The 21,077-nt window shown below is 36.7% G+C and overlaps 1 pseudogene; it reads left to right on the forward strand.

The window, feature by feature from the left end:
- The window catches only part of LOC123251423, a 54,822-nt pseudogene extending 34,303 nt beyond the window's left edge, over window positions 1-20,519 (forward strand).
- Window positions 20,520-21,077: the final 558 nt, after the last annotated feature.

A 21,077-nucleotide genomic window follows, 5' to 3' on the forward strand; every position in this document is an offset into this window, starting at 1 on the left:
TTTAATGGCATATAGTTGAACAAAAAATTTTAATAAAATATTCTTTATTTCTTCATTTGTTGTGAAATTTTACAATAGCATCTCATTGTAGTTATTGTCTTTAATGAAGTTATCTATCATTTCTAACATTCATTCTATGACATAACAGTTCTTTAGAATTAAGTTATTCTCCAATCAATTTTTAATTTTTCCCCCCAATGGCCCTTTAAAATAAATCGCATTGCCTTGTGATCCATACAGACTATGTGCTTTTCTTCATTTGTTCTTGGGAGTTTTTTGTTCTAAAACATGATCTATTTTTGTAAACATACCATTGATATCTGAAAATATATACATTACTTTCTATTTCTATTCAGTATTCATGAGGTCTTTCCTATCTAATATTTCTATATTTTTATTCAGGTACTTAACTTCTTTCTTGTTTATTTTTTATTTGATTTATCTAGGGTTTATATGGGTAAACTGAATTCCCCATTATTATAGTTTTATTGACTATTTCTCTTTGAAATTCTCCATGTAATGTTCTTTTTCCCTTTTAAGTATTTTTGAAGTCATTCAATTGGGTCCATATACATTAAGTATTCAAATCAATTCATTGTCTGTTACCTCCAGAAAACTGTAGTTTTCTTCATTTCTTTTCAATTTATTTTTGCCATTGCTTTGTCTGACACTATAATTGTTCCCCTGTTTGTTTGTGTTTATATTAAACATACTAGATTTTGCTCCAGCACCTTATTTTTAAATCTATTTGTATGTGAATGTTTCAAGTATGTTTCTTATAAATAATATATTATTTCATTTTGCTTTCAAATACATTCTGCTCACCTCTTCCATTTTGTGGATAAATGAATTCCATTCACATTCACTCTTAGGATTGTTATTTTCTTTCATTCTATTCTCATTTTTTCCTTCTCTAATATCTTCTCTCCCTGATTTTTTAAGTTATTACCGTGTTTACACACACACACACACACACACACACACACACACATTAGCCTTCTCTTCTCCCTCAAATTTTAAGGTTTATCTTGCTTATGACTGACACTCTCTAGATCAGCCCTCTCTATTATGGTTCCCATTCCCTTCTTTCTGTTTCTATCTATAACATTGTTGAATTAAATATATTTCTATGTAAATAAAACTCCTCATGTATGTTTGTGCATATGTTTGTGTGTGTTTTTTGCCTTTTATGAGTAGTTTAGAAGAAAGTGAAATCCAAGTAATGCTCCTTCCCCTACTTCTTTCAGGTTTGCATATACTTCTACTTATACAACTTTATAAGATTATAAGTTGAAAAGAAGATGCTATCTTACATTGGGAGAGGGAGTTTTTTTTATTCAGGAGTTTCCTATGTCCTGACAAAATTTTAAGTTCAGTGTCTGTCCTTTTCCATCCTTTCTGTCTATCTGCACATATACATATGCATGGGCATATGGGGGTGTTCCCAGAGGACTAGAACCTCTGGTATTGCTTGCTAAGCCCTTTTCAGGGCTGTTTATCCATCTCTGGCGTTTACCTGTCACCTAACTTTCGCCTGTGACCTCAAAAACCTGCAGCGTGCCCAGTAGGCACACTTCAGAAAGCCATTTTGACAGGTGGCTAAATCAAGTTGAAGGTAACCGCTAAGTTTCAAACCTGTCGGTGAGTTAGGGGGACATCTATCCCAAGCACATGAAGACTTTCCCTGGTGAAATAGGCAGATGAGAACAATTTGTTCCAACAGCCATGGAGTTAGCTTAAGTAGTTGTTGTGGAGCACTTAGAAATTAGTCAGACATTGAAGATGCCAAAACCATTCATTATATCCTGGACCATTGATAATCATCCTGACTTTTGTCTTGCCATTGTACTTGGCTGATTCTGGAAAAGAGAATAAGGCTGATAGATTTTTGTAATTCTGATTCACTAAAATCCAATTCAGAAGTTAAGACATCATCCCATAATATCATTGGTCCATCTTGAAATTAAGGGCAAAACATGGAATATGCAATATACGTATAAATATATATTGTATGTGTGTGTCTCAGGAAAATTTTTCTCCCCTTCTTTCTCTACTCTTTTTCATTTCTTGGTATTCCTTGTTCAGGATAGTCCAACTCTTGTCCCTGTGCCCTCATTAATGCTATCCCCCTTCATTTCCCTTCTTGGAATCCTTAGCTTATTTCAAGGCTCAGCTTAGATATCAGTCTGACATAAGGCCTTTCTTAATGCCTCCAGCTATTAGTTCTCTCCATACCTTGTCTCCAAATAGTCTATTTTGCATGTATGTTGTAGTTATATCTGTATATATTTTGTCTCTTCTGTGATAAGTGGAATTTGAAGCGACCGAAAAAACAACAGTTTTGGGACAAGACTCTTTGACTTTGGCAATGGACCCCAAATACAGGGGGAAACCAATTCTTTTTCCATTAAAAACAATCAAATAAGAGCAATTAATGAAAAGAAAACAATCAACAGGATACAAACCAGGATGCAAAATTAGGTCATCTTATTTCTAATTGGAGAAAAAATGAGGGATTTTCCAATTTGGGAAGGGGAAAATGAACAGGTATAATTCCCTGAAATCAAAAAATAAGTGTGCACCCCAACCCAAGGGTCTATGAATCAAAGGAACATGGAAATAATAACTGATTTACTATTACAGGGCCAGTTTTCAGACAAGGCAAATAGGTTGCTTGAGATGAGACAATTGTAAAAAAACTCCTTGCATCAACCTTTGGATCTGACTGGGTTTCTTCTAGTCAGCATAACCTAGGTCCTTAATTAAGGATCTCTAAGCCTCAAGTAGAGGTAGTCCAACTTCCCAGCCTAAGTTCAAACAATACAATGTTTTCTCACAATTCTCACAACTGAATAAAGTTTTCTCATTAGACAAAAATTGGACTAGACCCATGATTGAATAGAAAGGGAAATGAGCTAAATCTAAAATTGAGTCACAAGTGAAGTCAGGGTGTTTCATTTAATTTCCACAATTCCCTCACTACACAGTAGACGGTAAGCTCCTTGAGAGCAGGGGATTGTCTTGCTTAATTTTTGTCTTTGTATCTCCAGTGTCCTAGCACACATAGGAAGTACCTAATAAATACTTATTGAATTTCATTTATGAGCACCCTAAATATCCCCCGAAAGATTATTCCAAATCATCCTGCTAAGTTGAGATCATGATCCATCATTTCCCTCCTACTAAATCCTAGATTCTGCCCATGGAACTCTTGACTCTGGTAGGTGAACTTTTGCTTTATCTTGACCAGGAACCAGAAAATTAAACATCACTGGGCATTTCTGAACCATGCCAATCTACATTCCACCCTCCTCATTTCCTTATCTTTCTAGCTCCCCTTTGTGCTCTCCTTTCGTTATAAGTGCCTGTAGGGCAGGAACTGTCTTTGCTAGCTTGTGTTTGTATCCCTAATGCTGAATATAATGGTTGAGACAAAGTAAGAGCTTAATAAATTCTTTTAAAATTCACTCATTCTTTCATTCATTCCTTCATGCATAACGATAAGAATAGCAAACCAAAATTATAGATATATCAAAAGAAAAGAGTCATAGGATCATAGATCTCAAGCTGGAAAAGACCTTTGAGGCCATCTAGTCCCTTTAACTTCCCAGAGGAAGAAACTGGGGAGGAAACCATAGCGATTCAGTCATTTGCTAAAGGTCACTAAGATAGTGAGCAGCAGAGCTGGGATCTGAATCCTTCTAAATCAAATCCAATGTTCTTTCCATTGAACTGCCCTGTTTCCTAAGCCATAAATTTTGAAGTTAAATTAGGTGTTTTAGAGAGCAAGTGCCATGGCATAGTACAGAGAGTGCTGGACTTGGAGTCAGGAACACCTGGGTTTAAATCCAATGGCAGACATTTATTAACTGTGCAACCCTGGGCAAATCGCTTACTGAGCCTAGGTTTCTTCATCTGTAGACAAGGGATAATAATAGCACCTACCTCATAAGATTGTTGTGAGAATCGAATGTGGCAAAATACATAAAATATTTTGCAAGCTTGAAAATATTATATAAATGTGAATTGAATAGAATGGGAACATAGATTAAGAGCTGGGAAGGATTTTAGAGTAAAGTCCAATTCCTTTGTTTTACAGATGAGAAAACTGAGGGCTTAAAAATACCCAGAAATCCCTTTCAGAATGACCCTCTATTACCTTGTCCCCTTTTAATCAAACTTGGTTTTCTGCCATTAATCCAAAATAAAATTATAAAACTTCTTATTCAATCTTTTCTAAAATTGCAGCTATTGTTTTCAATCATTTTCCCCCACTGAAAAAGCATTATGGTCAAAATGAGTTTCAGAGACTAGCCTGAGTCTCTAACCACTATTTATATATAACACAGTTTCTATTAAAAAAATGCGTTTTGTGTTCCAAAAAAACTGGCTTTACAAAGAACTTTTGGAATACAATCTGATTGCCAGCAGGAGATTGTGTATAATGTTAAAAGCTTGTAACTTTTGATTGTCCCACAATATGCAGCAACAAAGAAATTAAAAATGCTTTTCACTTGAATGTGACACCACTCCCAAGCACAGATGTTTCAAGGTTTTGTGAATTGATGAAAGAATGGAAATGTTCCAATTTAAAAAAAAAAAACCAATAAACCAACAAGTTGAAAAAACTATTAAGCCCTTGAGAGAGAATTCTTAAAAATCTAAAGCATTAATGCTTCCAGATAAAACTTTGTGGGGCAACATTCATGAACATACTCTCAGGAAAGCGTTGAAATTTAATGCTAAGAACTTGCAGGTTCAGTGGTACATTCTCACATTAACTTTCAGAACAGAGCCCCAGAAAAAGAGAAAATGGAGAAGAGAAAGAAAATGACGACATATCTTAGAGCCAGTCACCAGATTATTTTTAGAGAAATATTGGCTGACGGCCCCAAAATAGCTCCTGAATTTTGATGATGAGGCTTGGTGTGGACAATCTGAGCAAATCCTCATTAGCAACATGGTTCTTAGAGAATTTCTTAAAAGATCTCTCATGATTTATACAATCGAATCACGGAAATGATAGTGGAGCACAAATGTTGTATATATTCTGTGTTCCTTACAAATGATCTACAAACTTACTTTGACTGGTGCAGAAGATAAGAACTAATGACAACATAAAAAAAATTTTCTTTGAAAACAAGAAGCAAAACTTTGCTTCTTCAGATAAAATGAAGTGTGGGTGAATCATAGCTGAGGAAAGGCTGTGCTGGAGAAGCCCAGCAATGTGATTATGTATTGTCTCTAACAGAAAACCTGAAATTAACTTGAAGCTCCCATCTTGTGTCTACAAGCTATATGCTAGTTTGGAAGCCATTGATGCCTTATAAATCAGAAAGACATCCAGAAAACTACAGATGGCACAAATGACCCTCTTAAGACCTTGACTAGATGACTGAAGGAAGATATGTACATAAGAGAGATTAAAAGCTTTAAAAAAAACAGGTTATGGAATGTAAAACTAGTAAGAGAAATGGAACATCTGGAAATAATGGATGATAACAGAATGCCAAAAGGAAAGATGTTCCAGGAAAAAAAAAAAGAATGAAAAGACCAAACTCATTCTAAGAGTTTAGATACAGGCACATATGCTTAAATCTATAATTTGCTCCAGGACGGTGATGAGATGACAATGTTAATAATGATAGTGGCAACACCAGAGATCATTCTTGAAGTACCTTATACTCTTGAGAAAAAACTACATTTCACATATAATACCCCCTTGGATAATATATCACAATCACTCTGGTCTCACTTATTCCATAGTTTTTCATGATAACTGACATTTATGTGAGGCTTTATAGTGATAAAGTGCTTTCACCTCCATTATTTACTTTGCTCCTTAGAACAAATCTAAAAGATAGGTATGCCGGCTATTATTGTTCTTACCTTTTGAATGGAGAAAATGGGAGGTCAAGTCTTTTATTGAAAGCACCACAGCTAGTTAGTGGAGAAACCAGGAATAGAACCTATCTTCCTGACTGGAAGTCTTGTGTTATTTCTGCTATAAGCCTTTGATTTGGCCAAAGATTCTGATTCATCTTTTGTTTCTGGAAACTATGATCTGGAACATGGTGGCAAGGTGAACAGTGGGTAAAAGGAAGGTCTTAGCTGTACTAAGATAGACTGGGGAACTACACTAAATCTCCAGGAACCTATGAGCTTAGATAGTAGCAGATAACAAGCAAGAAATCGCTAAGAGTTGGGTCCTACTAGCATAGCCAACTAAGATGGAAATTTAAAAAATGAAGTCTAAACAATTTACTCTGGTTTACTAATAGTTCTAGGTCTATAATGGACAATACAGCCATATGAAAAGGACACAGTACATCAAAGTGGAAAATCTGGTTTAGCGTGACTAAAGAATCCCCTGAAGTAGTCTCATTATTTGAATTCATCCTAAATCTTTCCATTGGCCTAGAACCCATTGCCGTACTTTATATAATTATAGTATGGAATAGTGCAAATTAGAAATATGCAACCACTTCATGGGGATTCATTTTTTGCACCCTTCAAGACCTAGCTATAGCATGCAATTCCATTACAACCAAAACTGTAAATGATCCATAGTCTGTTTTCTTAACTCTTTAAAATTTGCCACTAAACTAGCATAGGAGGACCTGGGTTCACATCTAGTCTCAGACATTTTCTAGTTATGTAACTAACCATAGGCAAATTGCTTAAACCGGATTGCCTTAGCCTTTACCACCCTTCTGTCTTATTACTGATACTAAGACAGAAAGTAAGGGTTGTTTTTTTTAATTGCCACTAAAGCTAAACAGAAGTTCAAGTTGTGATCATTATCAATTGAACAAGATGAGAAGGAATGGAGAGATTATTTAACATAAACTCTGTTTTCATCCTGGTATAGATCCTGCTTCTTGGTCAGGAATTGCTTTCTATCTCTGGTCCTCAGTTCAGCACCTTGTGTATCTGTGGCAACCAACTCAAATTTCTTATCCATCATAGTCATTGCTTCTGCCCTCTCCTTGAATAGAAAATTCCAAAATTCCTTGTTTCTCAGCCCAGGAAGATTTCAACTTGAACTCTGGTACCTAGCCTCATGGCAGACCCTATCACAGCCCACAGCCTTCCTTTTGCTGTTCTTTATACAACACATTCCATCACCTGACTGCGTTTTCACTGACTGTCTCATCTCTGGGATTCTCTCTCTCTGTCTGTCTGTCTCTCTATCTATCTCTCTGTCTCTCTCTCTCTGTCTCTCTGTGTGTGTGTCTCTCTCTTTCTCTGTCTCTCTCTCTTTCTCTGTCTCTCTCTCTCTCTCTCTCTCTCTGTCTCTCTCTCTCTCTGTCTGTCTGTCTCTCTATCTCTCTCTTCTCCCCTCTCTCTCTCCCTCCCTCTCTCTCTACCTGTTTCTCCTTCTGTCTCTCTCTCTGTCTGTTTCATAAATGCTTGTTGAGTGAGCAGCTAAGTGGTTCAGTAGATAGAGTCTAGGTTTAAAGACGGGAAGTCCTGGGTTCAAATATGGGTTCAGATACTTCCTAGCTGTGTGATCATGGACAATCAATCCCAAATGCTTAGTGCTACTTGCTCTTTGGCCTTGGAACCAATACTTAATCTTGATTCTAAACCAGAAGATAAGAGGTTTGTAAAAAATAAATAAATAAAAATAAGACTTATCAGCCTTAACCTGAGACATTCAAAGATCATGAGTCTGGTACACTGGCATGCTTGACCTTTATGCTATACATGGCTATGATGGTAATCATCTGTATTTCAGGCCTCCAGATAAACCCAGTTTCCCAAGCTGGCCTGACTTTAGTTTGTACTCTCTGGGATACTGATTTCAGTTCTATTTCTTCTTCCTCAGGGAATTGCTCCTCCTTTTAACCATGATGGTTCCTTTAACTACTTCAAATATATTTTTTCTCCTCCAATGTATAAGTGCTTTCCAAGGATACAGTTTTAGTGTGGAGGTCAAAACAGTAGAATAACACAAAAAGTACATAATTACACAAATGCTTTTAATCCTCCTTTTGACATGCTAATGGAAATGTCCTTGTACTGTTATTTTCTTGCAGTGTATATATATATATGTATATATATATATATGTATACATGTGCGCATGTGTACACAGACACCTTGCTACCTGGCCAATGGAAATTGGACTCTTGAGATTTCTAGCTTCAAACTGGAAATCAAAGAAGGATGGTCTGGAATATTATACTGTTATCAGCAGCAAGTGTTAATAAATTGATTTCAAAACACTGCACCCTCTCTGCTCCTCTAACTTGCCTACTTTTCTGGATGCACAGAGAACATGAAGCTTCCTGACATACTCTCTTGCCCTCTCCTTTCCAGCTAGGGTTAGTCTTGCCTGGAGGAAGTAAATTTGAGCCATTGTGGTCCAAGCTTTCACAGTCTATCTATAAGTATCATTTCAGCTAAAGCTGCAGGGAATCCTGAACTCCCTGAACCCTCCCACTGTTCCACCTACATCTTCCCAGGCAATTCCCCAAGCTAGACTTCTCTCTATAGCTCTTAGGGGTCACGTGGACTAGTATTCTACACATGAGACCATCTTCTACTTGCTCCTTCCCCTTCTTCAGTTTTGGAAAGGGGAGGTAGAAGTAGGGATGAAGGGGGAGGGAGATAGGGATGATTATGTAACTTTCTGTAATTTTCTTCAATTAATCATGAGACGAGGTTGTTTATTGTTGTAACAAGCAAAAGATGAAATGACTAAGGAATTAAAGTTTGCTCTTCTGAGCATATTGATTTATTAAACAATGCATGCCAATTGCCTAATAAATTGGGGCCAAGCCCTTGCTCAGCTTAGGGCTGAACCTCAAATATAGGAGGAAATAGGCTTTTAAACATTAAAAAACAATTCATCAAATAAAACCAATGAATTCAAAGGAAACAATTCATTAGGTGTTCTGACTTCTAATTGGATGAGAAAGTAGAGGCTTTCCCAGTTGGGAGTGGGAAAGTAAATAAGTACAATTCCATAAATTCAGGAAATAAGGCACCCCACTCCTCCCAAGTGTCTGTATATAATAATCAAAGGAACGTGGAACCCATAATTGATTGATCAATATGGGGACAGTTTTCTAAGACATATGGGTTGCTTGAGATAGGCAATTATTAGAAAACTTCTTAAATCAGTCTTTAGACCTGACTATTTTTGGTCAACCTAACTTGAGTCCTTGGCTAAGTCTCTACACCACAGGAATAGCTAGCTGATTTAATTTCCCAACCACACAGGGCTAGGTTCAAACAATGCAATAAAGGGTTTTTTTTCCAGTTCCCACAACTGAATAAACTTTTCTCACAAGACAGAATTTGGATCAGGCCCATAATTGAATAGAAAAGGTACTAAGCTAGCTCCTGAGTTGAGTCACAAGATGAAGTTGGTGTAGCTCTCTCAATGCCCACAATTAAGAACTTGCTGTTCTAATCCCTCAATCACTCAACAATTTTCTTACATTGTAGATTTTTCTTGTTAGTTAGAACTCACCAGAAACATATGAAACGAGACTTTAAGACTAGCTACTTTATAGAGATACAATTTAATTGATTTACTGGGTTTATTTCCCCCTCTAATACACACTACTCTTAATTACAGGGAAATCTGGGATCTTATTAGAATCAGCTGCTAGCTTATCTACTTTATTCTTGGAAGAAATCAATAAGATCTGTGGCATGCATAAAAGCTTTTATTCAAAGCTTTCAGATCAAAATGATTTTTACAGACTATATCATGCTACCTCTTTGCTGTTCTAATGGACATAAAAAGGTCTATTTTGGTAAATTGAAGTAACCAGGCTTCCTTTCTAGAAAGCAGTTACTAGCATAAGTATAACAAGGAAATTGACTTGGTTGGAAAAATTAAAGGGAAAAGAACTAATAATTTTTGTAACATTATTGTTCTTAGTTCTAGATGGCTTAAGTATCATTTCTATACTGGATGTGAAACAAATTATGGGTAAGTCATTTTGACTGAGAGTTTACCTGGCAAGGATCAGTATGGGTTAATCTTTATATACAGGCTTTTTGGTCTTTGAACCTGTTGCTCTAGATTTGCCATCCCATTCTATTTCATCTAGGATTCTTCTATTTATTTTAAGCCCTTACCTTCTGTCTTAGAATCAATACTGTGTACTGGTTCCAAGGCAGAAGAGCAGTAAAGGCTAGGCAATAAGGGTTAAGGGACTTGCTCAAGGTCACATAGCTAGGAAGTGTCTGAGGTCACATTTGAACACAGGACCTCCCCTCTCTAGATCTGGCTCTTTAGCCATTGAGCCACTGAGCTGCCCCCATCTGAGATTTCTTGAATTGCCCCTTTCACCATCAGTTTATCTGCAGAACTTCAGAAAAGCACTTAAGGCGTTCATTAAAATATACAACTACAACAGAGAAATGGAGAAGCAGAGTTTTAAAAGAAACTATTTAATCTACTTGTCCTGATTAGGGAAAGTGAATAAATGAGCTTTGGCAGATGATAACATGCAGAGAATTCCAAAAATAAAGGACACACACACACACACACACACACACACACACACACACACACACACACACTGCTGACCTGTACTTTCTTCCCATGAGAAAGCCTAAAGTTAAACCTGGAGATAAATACATAGATTATTATTAATCCATGGATCGTCAATGTAGAGACCTTACATGATTGAGGCAAACTGCCTCATTTTATAGAGGAAGAGACTGAGGCAAAGAAAGTGACTTACCCAGAGTCAATAGCTAGTGAGTGTCTAAGTAGGAGTTGAATTTAGGTCTTGCACACTGACTCCTTATTCCATGCCCTACCCGTTTTGGCATGGTGTCTCTCACTTTAAAGAGGAAAGATGAACCAGGAAATATGGGCTTGTTGTATATAGTTTTACCTTTATTACCAGCGCTTGATGGTATCTCTAACCATTTTGTTGCTCAGTTGTGTCTAAATCTTCATGACTCCATGGTCCATAGCATAGTTTTCTTGGCAAAGGTACCAGAGTGGTTTGCCATTTTCTTCTCCAGTGGATTAAGGCAAGCAGAAGTTAAATGACTTGCCCAGGGTTACACAGCTAATAGGTGTCTGAGGTTGAATTTGAACTCTGGACTTCCTGACTCCAGGTCTAGCACTCTATCCCCTGAGCCACCTACTCCCTCTGCTAAGATTCCACCATAGGAAGATCTTAATCAATGCTTGTTGATTGATTGACTCATTAGCTGATTGAATTGGAGGTATGCTAGTGAAGACAGGATGCTCATACCAAAAATGAGAGAGTGAATCTTGGCAGTAGACTGTGAATGTCAGGCCTTGAAGTCTGTGAAAGAGAAACTATAGAAATGAGCTTAGGAGAATTATTGAAAATGTAAAAGAAAATAATAATAGCTAACATTTATATAGCATTTACCATGTGCCAGGAACTATGCTAAGCCACTTTATAATTATTGTCTCTTTTGATCCCCACAACAACCCTGGGAGGTAGAGGTTATTATTATCTCTATTTTAAAGATGAGGAAACTAAGGTAAGTAGAAGTTCAATTACATTTCCACGGTCACATGGCTACAGTTAGAGGCAGAATTAAATTCATCTTCCTGACTCCAGGCCTGGTGCTCTATTTACTGCACTACTTGCTGTCATAAGATCTGTGATCAGTCTGAATGAACTCCTAGTGTGAGGATGGCCTCCACTAGTTCATATCACAATATATTTATAACTTAATGAATTATTAAGTCCTAGAGAACTGCTTGAGGCAGACAGACATTGACCAGGCTTAAACTCCAGTTAATTTTTTTTTAAGGCAATGGGGGTTAAATGACTTGCCCAGGGTCACACCACTGGGAAGTGTCTGAGGCCAGATTTGAGCCTAGGACCTCCCGTCTCTAGGTCTGATTCTCAATCCACTGAGCTACCCAGCTGCCCCCTCCAGTTAAATAAAAAACAACTTTGTAGGATTCAAACCCCTGATTCTAAGTTCAACACATCTTTGCTGCCTCCATTTGGGGAATTTAGACTTCTAAACATTTATTTTTTTAACAACTGGTTTATACCAATGGCCATTAAGGCAAGTATAAACAGGCACTGCAGAACACTTAGAACTTAGACATTGAAGAAGTCAAGGTCATCTACTGCATGTGAGCCATCACCATTCATATTAGCTTGTGTCTTGCAACTGGACTTTGATGACTCTGAAGGAGAATGAGACTGATGACTTTGAGCAACTCTGACTCAGTTAAATCCAATTAATAAGCAAGTCAAAAGACATTTCCAGTGATGTCATTTTGGTCCTCTTTGAGCATGAAGGGAAACAACCAACCAGTAATTGACTCATAGACTTTCTCTCTATTCCAGACTTTCCTTGGGAACTTCAACATGTATGTCAATGTTCCCTCAAACATTCTGCCCTCCCAGTTCATCAGCGTCTTAAATTTCTTAAAAGGATTGAGTTACTCAAAACCTCCATTTCCTCACTTCTCTGCTTCTTGAAATGTGGCTTCTAACTTCATTACTTTTCCAAGGTTATCAAAAATTTCTTCATTGCCAACTCCAACGGTCTTTACTTATTCCTCAGTCTTTGAGAAAGTCCTTGTGTGGCTTTTGACTCAATCACCATCTCCTCCCAAACACTCTTTCTTCCCTGGCTTTTTTGATGCTGCTTTCTACTCATTCTCTACTTACCTGCTTGACAGCTCCTTCTTTCTCCTTTGTTAGATCATCATCTTCTTCTTACTTAATAGGTGTGAGTATCCCTTAAGCCTCTGGTATGAGACCTCCTCTATTCCTCCTTGTCTGTCCCCCCTTCGTTCCCTTTCCTCTTCTCTCTCCCTCTCTCTCTCTCTTCCTTCCCTCCTCCCTTTCTCCTCCTCTCTTTCCCCTTTTGTCTCTTTCCTTCCTTTTCTTTCTAAGTTCTCTCAACTTAGTAATACTTCAATGTAGAACTCAACTCTGGGTTATGCTCTAACTTTCTCTACACACTTACAATTTGGATCCCCAGAAAGCAAGCTGCTATTCCCAGATTCTAGCACTCCTAAATTTCTAGCTTATGGAGTCCCTACTAGTAAGCTTTCTTTTAAGTTAGTCAGTAGACCTAACTCAAAACAACAGCATTTACTAAGTTAGCATAGTAAGAAAATAGTTACAAAAGATTTCCCTCATAGGGTACCATCCCTCACTAATACACAAATATACATGGGAAGAATGGAAACAGAGTGTGTTGATAGTGATACACATATACAAGGAACAGATGTAACCAAAGCAATTCCTGCATTAGGTACTAGAAGGCCATAGAAGACCTTCCTCTGTTTTGTCTCTCCCTTCCACCTTGGGCATAACATCTCATTTGAATAGGTTGTTTAAGTAGGATACCAGGGAACCCTCCTGTTCATAGCTCTATTCAAGATTACCAGGGCTAGTTTTTTCTAGGATCTATATAGCCTGCTCTCTTCTTGGCACTCAGAAGCCATACTCCTTGAAGCTGCTTCTCGGATCAAATGTTTTCATTTGATTACTTCTATCTGTCTCTTTGGGTGTCTGTCTGGAAAAAATGCATATCTCTGCTTGGAGGGAATTTCTTCCCCTGGAAAAGTAGTTCAACTGCCATGCCCAATAAGAGTGGAGAGAAGGAAATTCTCTCTTCTGACCCCACTGATGCCTTTTGGTATGGACTCAGGGGACACACTTCACAGTGTTGCTCCTTAGCTACAAAGCTAGCTTTTTAAGACCAGACAGGGGACTGGCCAAACTTCTGTCAGATAATGTCTAATTACCTCTTTAATTGCATCAGGGAGAACTTCATATTTCATAAAGTGGGTAACTGTTAATGCTTCCTTGGCTCTTTTCACCTTTACCTTTACTTTCTGTGACTATATTTCCTCCTAATTACATTTAGTTTAATACCTCATCGTCTGTGATTACATCTTTGGCTGGGAGAAATCAATCAGTCAGTGACTAATTTCAGCCTTTCTCCTTACAAACACAAAATTGTCAAGACACAAAGAATAGGTAAAAGGATTTGAATAAGAAACCATAAATCTCTTAAGTCCAGTTTTCAAAGAAAAACTATCTAGTTTAACAAGGTAGTAACAAAATTCTTCTATTTGTATCCTCTTCTAAACTTTTTTCTCTGCATTTAAATTTTTTTATTCATTCTTCTTTTTTCAAGTCTACCACTATTCAATAACCTACCTTCTCTCCCCCTTTTTTTTTTGAAGAAACCCTTGTGTATAATATAGTTAAGCAAAATAAATCGACACCTCAGACACATCTAAGAATGAATTACCATTCTATACCTGTAGTATATCACCTTTTTTCAAAGTTCTGAAGTCATGACTGTTCCCTCCTTTGGTTAGCATTCCGAAGTCTTCCTTTTATTTTGTTCCTCCCCACAATTACATGTAAAAAGTTTCCAACATTTTTCAAAGACTATTGAGTCTTGAAATTTCTCTTTCTCTCTCCCTCCCTCCCTTCCCCCACACTCCTTCCCCTTTGAGATGGTAAGCAATCTCATATAGATCTTACATAAGCAATCACATAAAACATTTTTCCATATTAATCACATTCATTCCCTATGTATGTATATCACTACCAATCCAAAGGAAGGAAATAAATAGGGCAGAAAATTAAGAAAGTAAAAAAATTTTTCTTTGGTCTATATTCAAACTCAGTCCTTTTTCTCTGGAAGTAAATGACCTTTTTTTTTTATCATGAGTCCTTTGAGATAGTTTTGGATCATTATATTGCTGAGGGTAGCTATTATTTGCAGTTGTACATTGTAAAAAATATTCCTGTCACTGTACAATGTTCTCCTGGTTCCTTTTATTTCACTTTGCTTCAGTTTATATGTCTTTCCAGGTTTTTCTGATCTCCTCCTACTTGTCTTTTCTTATAGCACAATAATATTCATTTACAATCATATGCTATAAGTTACTCAGCCATTCCTCAAATTGATGGGTATCACCCTCACTTTCCAAATCTTTGCCCCACTAAAGAGTTGCTTTAAATATTTTTGTATATATACATTCTTTTCCTTTTGTTTTTTTAAATCTCTTTGGGATACAAACCTAGCAATGGTATTGCTGGGTCAAAGGGTATGTACTGTTTTATGGCCCTTTGGACATAGATCAAATTGTGCTCCTGAATGACTGAATCAGTTCACAACTCCCCCAATAATGCATTTGTGTCCCAGCTTTCTCTTATCCCCTCCAGGTTTTGTCATTTTCTTTTTCTGTCGTAATAACCAATCTGAATCTGATAGGTGTGTGGTGGTACCTCAGAATTGTTTTAATTTGAATTTTATTCATAGAGATTTGGAGCATTTTTTGCATGATTATAGATCAGAGTAAATTAATTACTTAGTTTAAGAATTGACTATTCATATCCTTTGGCCATCTATGAATTGAGAAATGACTTGTATTCTTTTATCAACCTTCTCTACCATCTTTTCTGAAGTCTTTCAGAGTGGTTTCCCCTCACATTATTATTTTATTCTTCTCCTTGTTCTGCTCATATCATTCTGTACCAGTTTTTGAAAACAACTTTCTTAATCCCAATCAATTTCTTATGGCTCAATAAAATTCTTTTACATTTATATGCCACCATTTAATGTCATTCCCTAATTGATTGGCATGCTTTTTGTTTTCTAATTACTTGCTATAATAAAAAGTACTGCTGTAATATTCTTACATATATTTATATATATTCTTTTTCTCTATATTTAACCTTTTTGGGGTATAGCCATGGAACTAAATAAATAAATTTTGGTAGTGCCATCATTTTTATTGTGTTTTGAATGGACCAAACATAAGCAGTGACTATAACTCCAAATGTATGTCTTTATTTGTTTATTTTAAACCTTTACTTTCTGCCTTAGTAACAATTCTAAGACAGAAAAGCAAGGGCAAAGCAGACAAGGTCAAGTGACTTTACTAGGGTCACAGGAAGAGTCTGAGGCTAGATATGAAGCCAGGTCCTCCTAACTCTAGGCCTGGTGCTCTATTCACTGAGCCACCTAGCTGTCACTCTTCATTTATTTCTCTTCAAGTTGTTTTTTAGTTGTATTCATCTAAGTTTCAAGTTTGTCTTGGTAGGTGGAGTACCAGATATTTTCTACATTCTGTAGTAATTATTATTTTTTTTTAATTTGGTTTTTTCCCCTCATTTCTTCTTCCTAGGTTTTGTTAATAATATACAGAAAAACTGATAATGAGGATATTTTGTATCCTGTTTTATTGAAATTTTGAATTAGTTCAATGAATTTTATAGAATGTCTAGGGTTTGATAAGTAGACCATATATAAATAACGACAGTTTTGTTTCTTCCATAATGTCTAATTGCCCTTCTGTAGTTCTTTCTCTCTATTTTCTGTCCCTTATCACCACTGCACCTTGCTTGAGATTCATTAGGTATAAACTTCACAAGAAACCTGTCCATCTGATGCTTGTTTTTGTCTGCATTTCAGAAAATTCCTCTAATGTGGGAAATTATCTGGTCATTTAACAAATTTACAATTCTTCTTGTTAAAGCTTTATCAGGGTGATATTTTTCAACAAAGTTTTGCATTTCCACCAATTTTGCACATATTTCCTTGATTAATGAGATGGGGAGATCCCCTTTTGCTTATTCCTTACCTGAAGAAAACTCCTTGGCTACTAGAGCTATTGCTGCTTCTTCCTTTGAAGTTCCTGCAGCCCTTCAGTCTTGTGCTCTTCTTTATGCTCCTGAACTAATATACAACCCTTTGTAATATGGTTTCCTACCATCATATACTATTATTTCTCTCCCTATTCTCTATCAATTTACAAAGAAAAAAAAGTGGTCGAAGTAGGATGCACATTTAGTAGTAGTAGTCTGTCTGATAGGAATCTTTTAGCTGTCTTCCTTTCATCCATTTCAGACATGAGTTGTTGAATTCAACAACTCATGTCTTTCATGAGATTCTTGCTCCTCACACCACCACCTCCACATTTGTACATTTTTCATGTGATGCACCCAGATTATGAGAAATAGTAAGTTCTCTCATTTTCCTACATTTTTCTCTAAGATATTCTTTGACTCTTCCTTTTCTTTACTCTCCTAAGTAAAACAAAATAGTACAAAATCCTACCAAGACCCTGAGTTTATCTTTCTCTGTTCCAACATGAATAATTAAACATGGGATTTTAAAAGAAAAGTCTCTTTTCTTGCTATTAGATATAATATGATTGCTACCTTTCCTGGTTTTTCTTGTCTCTTGTATTTGTATTTCAGAGATTCTACTCAATAGAAATGATTGAAAGCCAAGAGGGCAAATTAGGGGCAACCAGCCAGCTGAACTCTCCCAACATTCCACTCCAAACAACATTTTTTTTCTTTTTAAAATCCTTACCTTCCATCTTAGAATCAATACTAAGAATTAGTTCCAAGGCAGAAGAGTGGGAAGGATTGGGCAATTGGAGTTAAATGATTTGCCCAGAGTCATACAGCTAAGAAGTTTCTGAGGTCAGATTTGAACCCAGGACCTTCCATCTCCAGGCCTGTCTCTCTATCCACTGAGCCACCTAGGAATTCTCTTCAAGCAACTTTAAAATCATGCCACAAATCAAATTCTGGAGTAATAGAGCCAACAAAAGGTCAAAGTGAGACATTTTTCTGGCCTAAGGGAAAAATAATTTAATGAGTTAAAATTAAATTTAAAAAAATTAAAAATTAAAGAAGAAATGATTGAAAGCCTTCTACTCTACCAAAGACCCAGCCTTCAGATTTTGGTTCCTAGAGTAGCTTGACTTAGATTTTGCTAGCTTCAGCCCAGTCTTCTGAAATATCTTCAGATCCCTCATCTTGCTGGTGTCAGTATCTTTCCTTCTGTTGTCACATACCTGACAATCCTTGACCTTAGGCTGTGGTCCCTGGAAATGGCTCTGATCCTTAGGATGGTCTTCTGGAGAGCTCCTAGACACCCACTGAAACCAACCTTGGCCTAATTTCCTTGTGCTATCACCTGCTGGGAAGCCTCAGTCCTGAATTCACCCTTTTTTTTTTTTTTTTTTTTTTTTAGGAGTCACCTTTCTGTGCCTCTTTATGACTTTTAAAGGACAGAGGAGCTCAGTGATATTTTCCTTTGGCTCTATTGTTTCATAGATATTTCTCAGAAAAGCTAGGTTTTGCTAGAACATTTCGCATTGCATTCTTAACTAGAAGTTTGGTGTCGTTAATTAGCATCTACATAGATGACTCCCAAACCTTTGTATCCAATCTGATATTCAGAATTCCTTCTGATCTTCAAACCTGAATTTTCAGTTATTTGCTAGACATGCCTACCCAGATGTTCCAACAGTATTTCAAACTCAAAATATCCAAAGTAGAATTCGTTTTATACACATTTTTTTAACTTTATCTCACCTCCAAACTTCTATATTTCTATTAATGAGATCATCAATCTTTCATTCATTTTGGCTTTGCAACCTTAAATTGATCTTTGACTCAATTCTCTTTCAATTTCTATGTCCAATCAATTTCTAAGTCTTGTCTCCACTCTGCAATACATCCCATATCTGTCCCTTTATCTCCCCCCACACATCCTTTACCCTAGTTCAGGTCCTTATCAACTCTAAGATGAACTAGTGTAATAGCCTTTTTTTTTTTTAAATCCTTTCCTTCCATCTTAGAATCAATACTAAGTATCAGTTCCATGGCAGAAGAATGGTAAGGGGTAGTCAACTGAGGTTAAGTGACTTGCCGAGGGACATACATCTAGGAAGGATTTGAGGTCATATTTGAACCCAAGACCTCTCATTTCTAGGCCTGACACCCTATCCACTGAGTCACCTAGTTGCCCTGTAATAGTCTCTTAATTAGTCTATCAGCCTCTAATCTCTGGCCTCTTTGAACTACCTTGCATACAACTGTCAAATTGATATCTCTAAAGCAGGTATCTGATCATGAAATTCTTCTATTTAGAAATTTTCAATAGATCCCCATTCCCTCTAGTATATAAAATACAAAATTCTCATCCTGATATTTTAAAACATCCTCTATATGGTTCCTACCAATCTTTCTGGTCTTATATTATATTACTCCCTTTTATGTTCTATTTAAACTGATCTGCTAGCTATTCCCATATACAAAGTTCTATTTCTGTCTCTATGACTTTATACAAATGTTCCCTCACATTTGGAATGCATTTCTTTTATATCCTCCATCATAAAGGATCCTTAGCTTCATTCAAAGTACATCCCAGGTGCCACTTATGACAAGAGACTTTTCCTGAATCTTACAGTTAGTAGCCCTAATAGAGAGCTTTGGAAATTACCTTGTATTATTTTGCATAATATAGGAAATAGAGAGCTAGCTTTGGATCCAGGAAGCCTAAGTTCAAGTCCTACCTGTTACACATATTAGCTATGTGACTCTTAGTACTCTACACAATTCTCTAAAAATTTGTTTCCAAAAAAAGTGTTAATCTGAATTAGTAGAGGGAGTTTTCTCATCTAGTAGATGCTTTATAAATTTGCTTAATTGAAGAAAAATTGTTGTTGTTTGTCCTTTGTTTTCCAAGACCAATGACATCACAAGCTGATGCCTTGACTTGAGAGTGAACAGAGTTGTCAGCCTCACTCTCTCTTTGCGAATCTTGGAATTCCAGTGGCAAGACAAATTCAAGACAACGGATGATGGGCTGGGATGCAGTGGAAGACCTTGGCATCTTTGATGTCTGACCAAGCTTTAAGTACTCCACAGCACCTGTTTCAGCCACTTTAATGGCTTTTGTAACAAAATTTTCACATCTGCCCGTTCCACGGAGGGAAGTCTTCACATTCTTGAGGTAGACACCCCACTAACTCACTGAAGGATTTGTGGTCCATCTGCTACCCTTAACTTAGTTTAACCCATCTGCTGAGATGGTTTTAATGGTGTGTGGCTGCTGCACATGCTACATCTTCTTGGAGCAACAGGTGAAAAAAATACACAGTGCTCTTCTTTTGAGCCATCCTAGGTAATCATTTGAAACAGGTACTCTCTTGATGCAGAGAGCCTCACAAAATCATGCAAGCTAAGGGGTTCAAATCTCTGGGTCTATTTCAAGAATACCCGTGAAACAGTCTAAGCATCGAAAGGCATACATATCTGAAAAGCTATTAAGTATTTGAAAGATGCCAAATTGAAGAAACAGTGTATTCCTTCCTGTCAGTATAATAGTGGAGTTGCCAGGTGTGCCCAGGCTAAGGATTTGAAAACAGGGTTGTTGGCCCCAAGAGTGCCAATTTCTTGCTGCATATGCTTAAACTTGCAGGAATAATGTGGAACCTAAGCTTTGGGTGTGGCTTCTCTCCATATTGAGTGTTTCTGGGTTAGCAAGGCTCTCAAAATGTGAAGACATACTTATAGGGCTTATGGTCAAGTCAACCTCTATGTGAGTTTCCCTTGTCATATTGAGATGATACTTACTGAAAAAGAAACAGATTGCTCCTAAGCCAGGAGAGGAAATTACTAAAAAAAAAAAAAGTATCCCAAAAGAAATTGAAGGATCAAAGCCTTATGGAACAGGTATAAATGTGACATTAGTGAATAAATAAGAGTAGAATGAAGACAAGTCAAAGTACACAGTGAAGGAAAATCTTGGAATGAGGGAGACATGGGTATATTTTGGAGGCTAATTTATTCTGTTTTTAGTTATGCTGTTAAGGTTTTTAGTACTTTGTAATAATCAAACTGGAGTGACTTTAGGCAAAGAAAACTTGATATGGTGGGCACTTTATGAATTTTATTTTCAAAATATTTTTGCTTGTTCATTTTGAGATGACCACATTTACTGTAGTCATTTACTGTAGTCAAAGATTTCAATTCTTTATCTTTCCATTAAAAGGATATGAATGATAACAATCAGTCTAATGCTCAAGGATATCCCATTCATTCAAACAACTGACAATCATTTATTAAGTATCTAATATGTGCCAGGTACTGTGTTTAGTATTTAGGTTTCAGAGACAAAAATTAAATAGTCCTTGCCCTCAAGGAGCTTAGGTTCTTTTTGAGTGAATAGACCTGTTCATAGAAAACCAAATACAAAATTTATACAAAGTAATTCCTAGGGGGAAACACACTAGCAACTAGGTAGGATCAACACAGGCTTC

Source organism: Gracilinanus agilis, chromosome 1 (assembly GCF_016433145.1).
Source record: "Gracilinanus agilis isolate LMUSP501 chromosome 1, AgileGrace, whole genome shotgun sequence".
NCBI lineage: Eukaryota > Metazoa > Chordata > Mammalia > Didelphimorphia > Didelphidae > Gracilinanus > Gracilinanus agilis.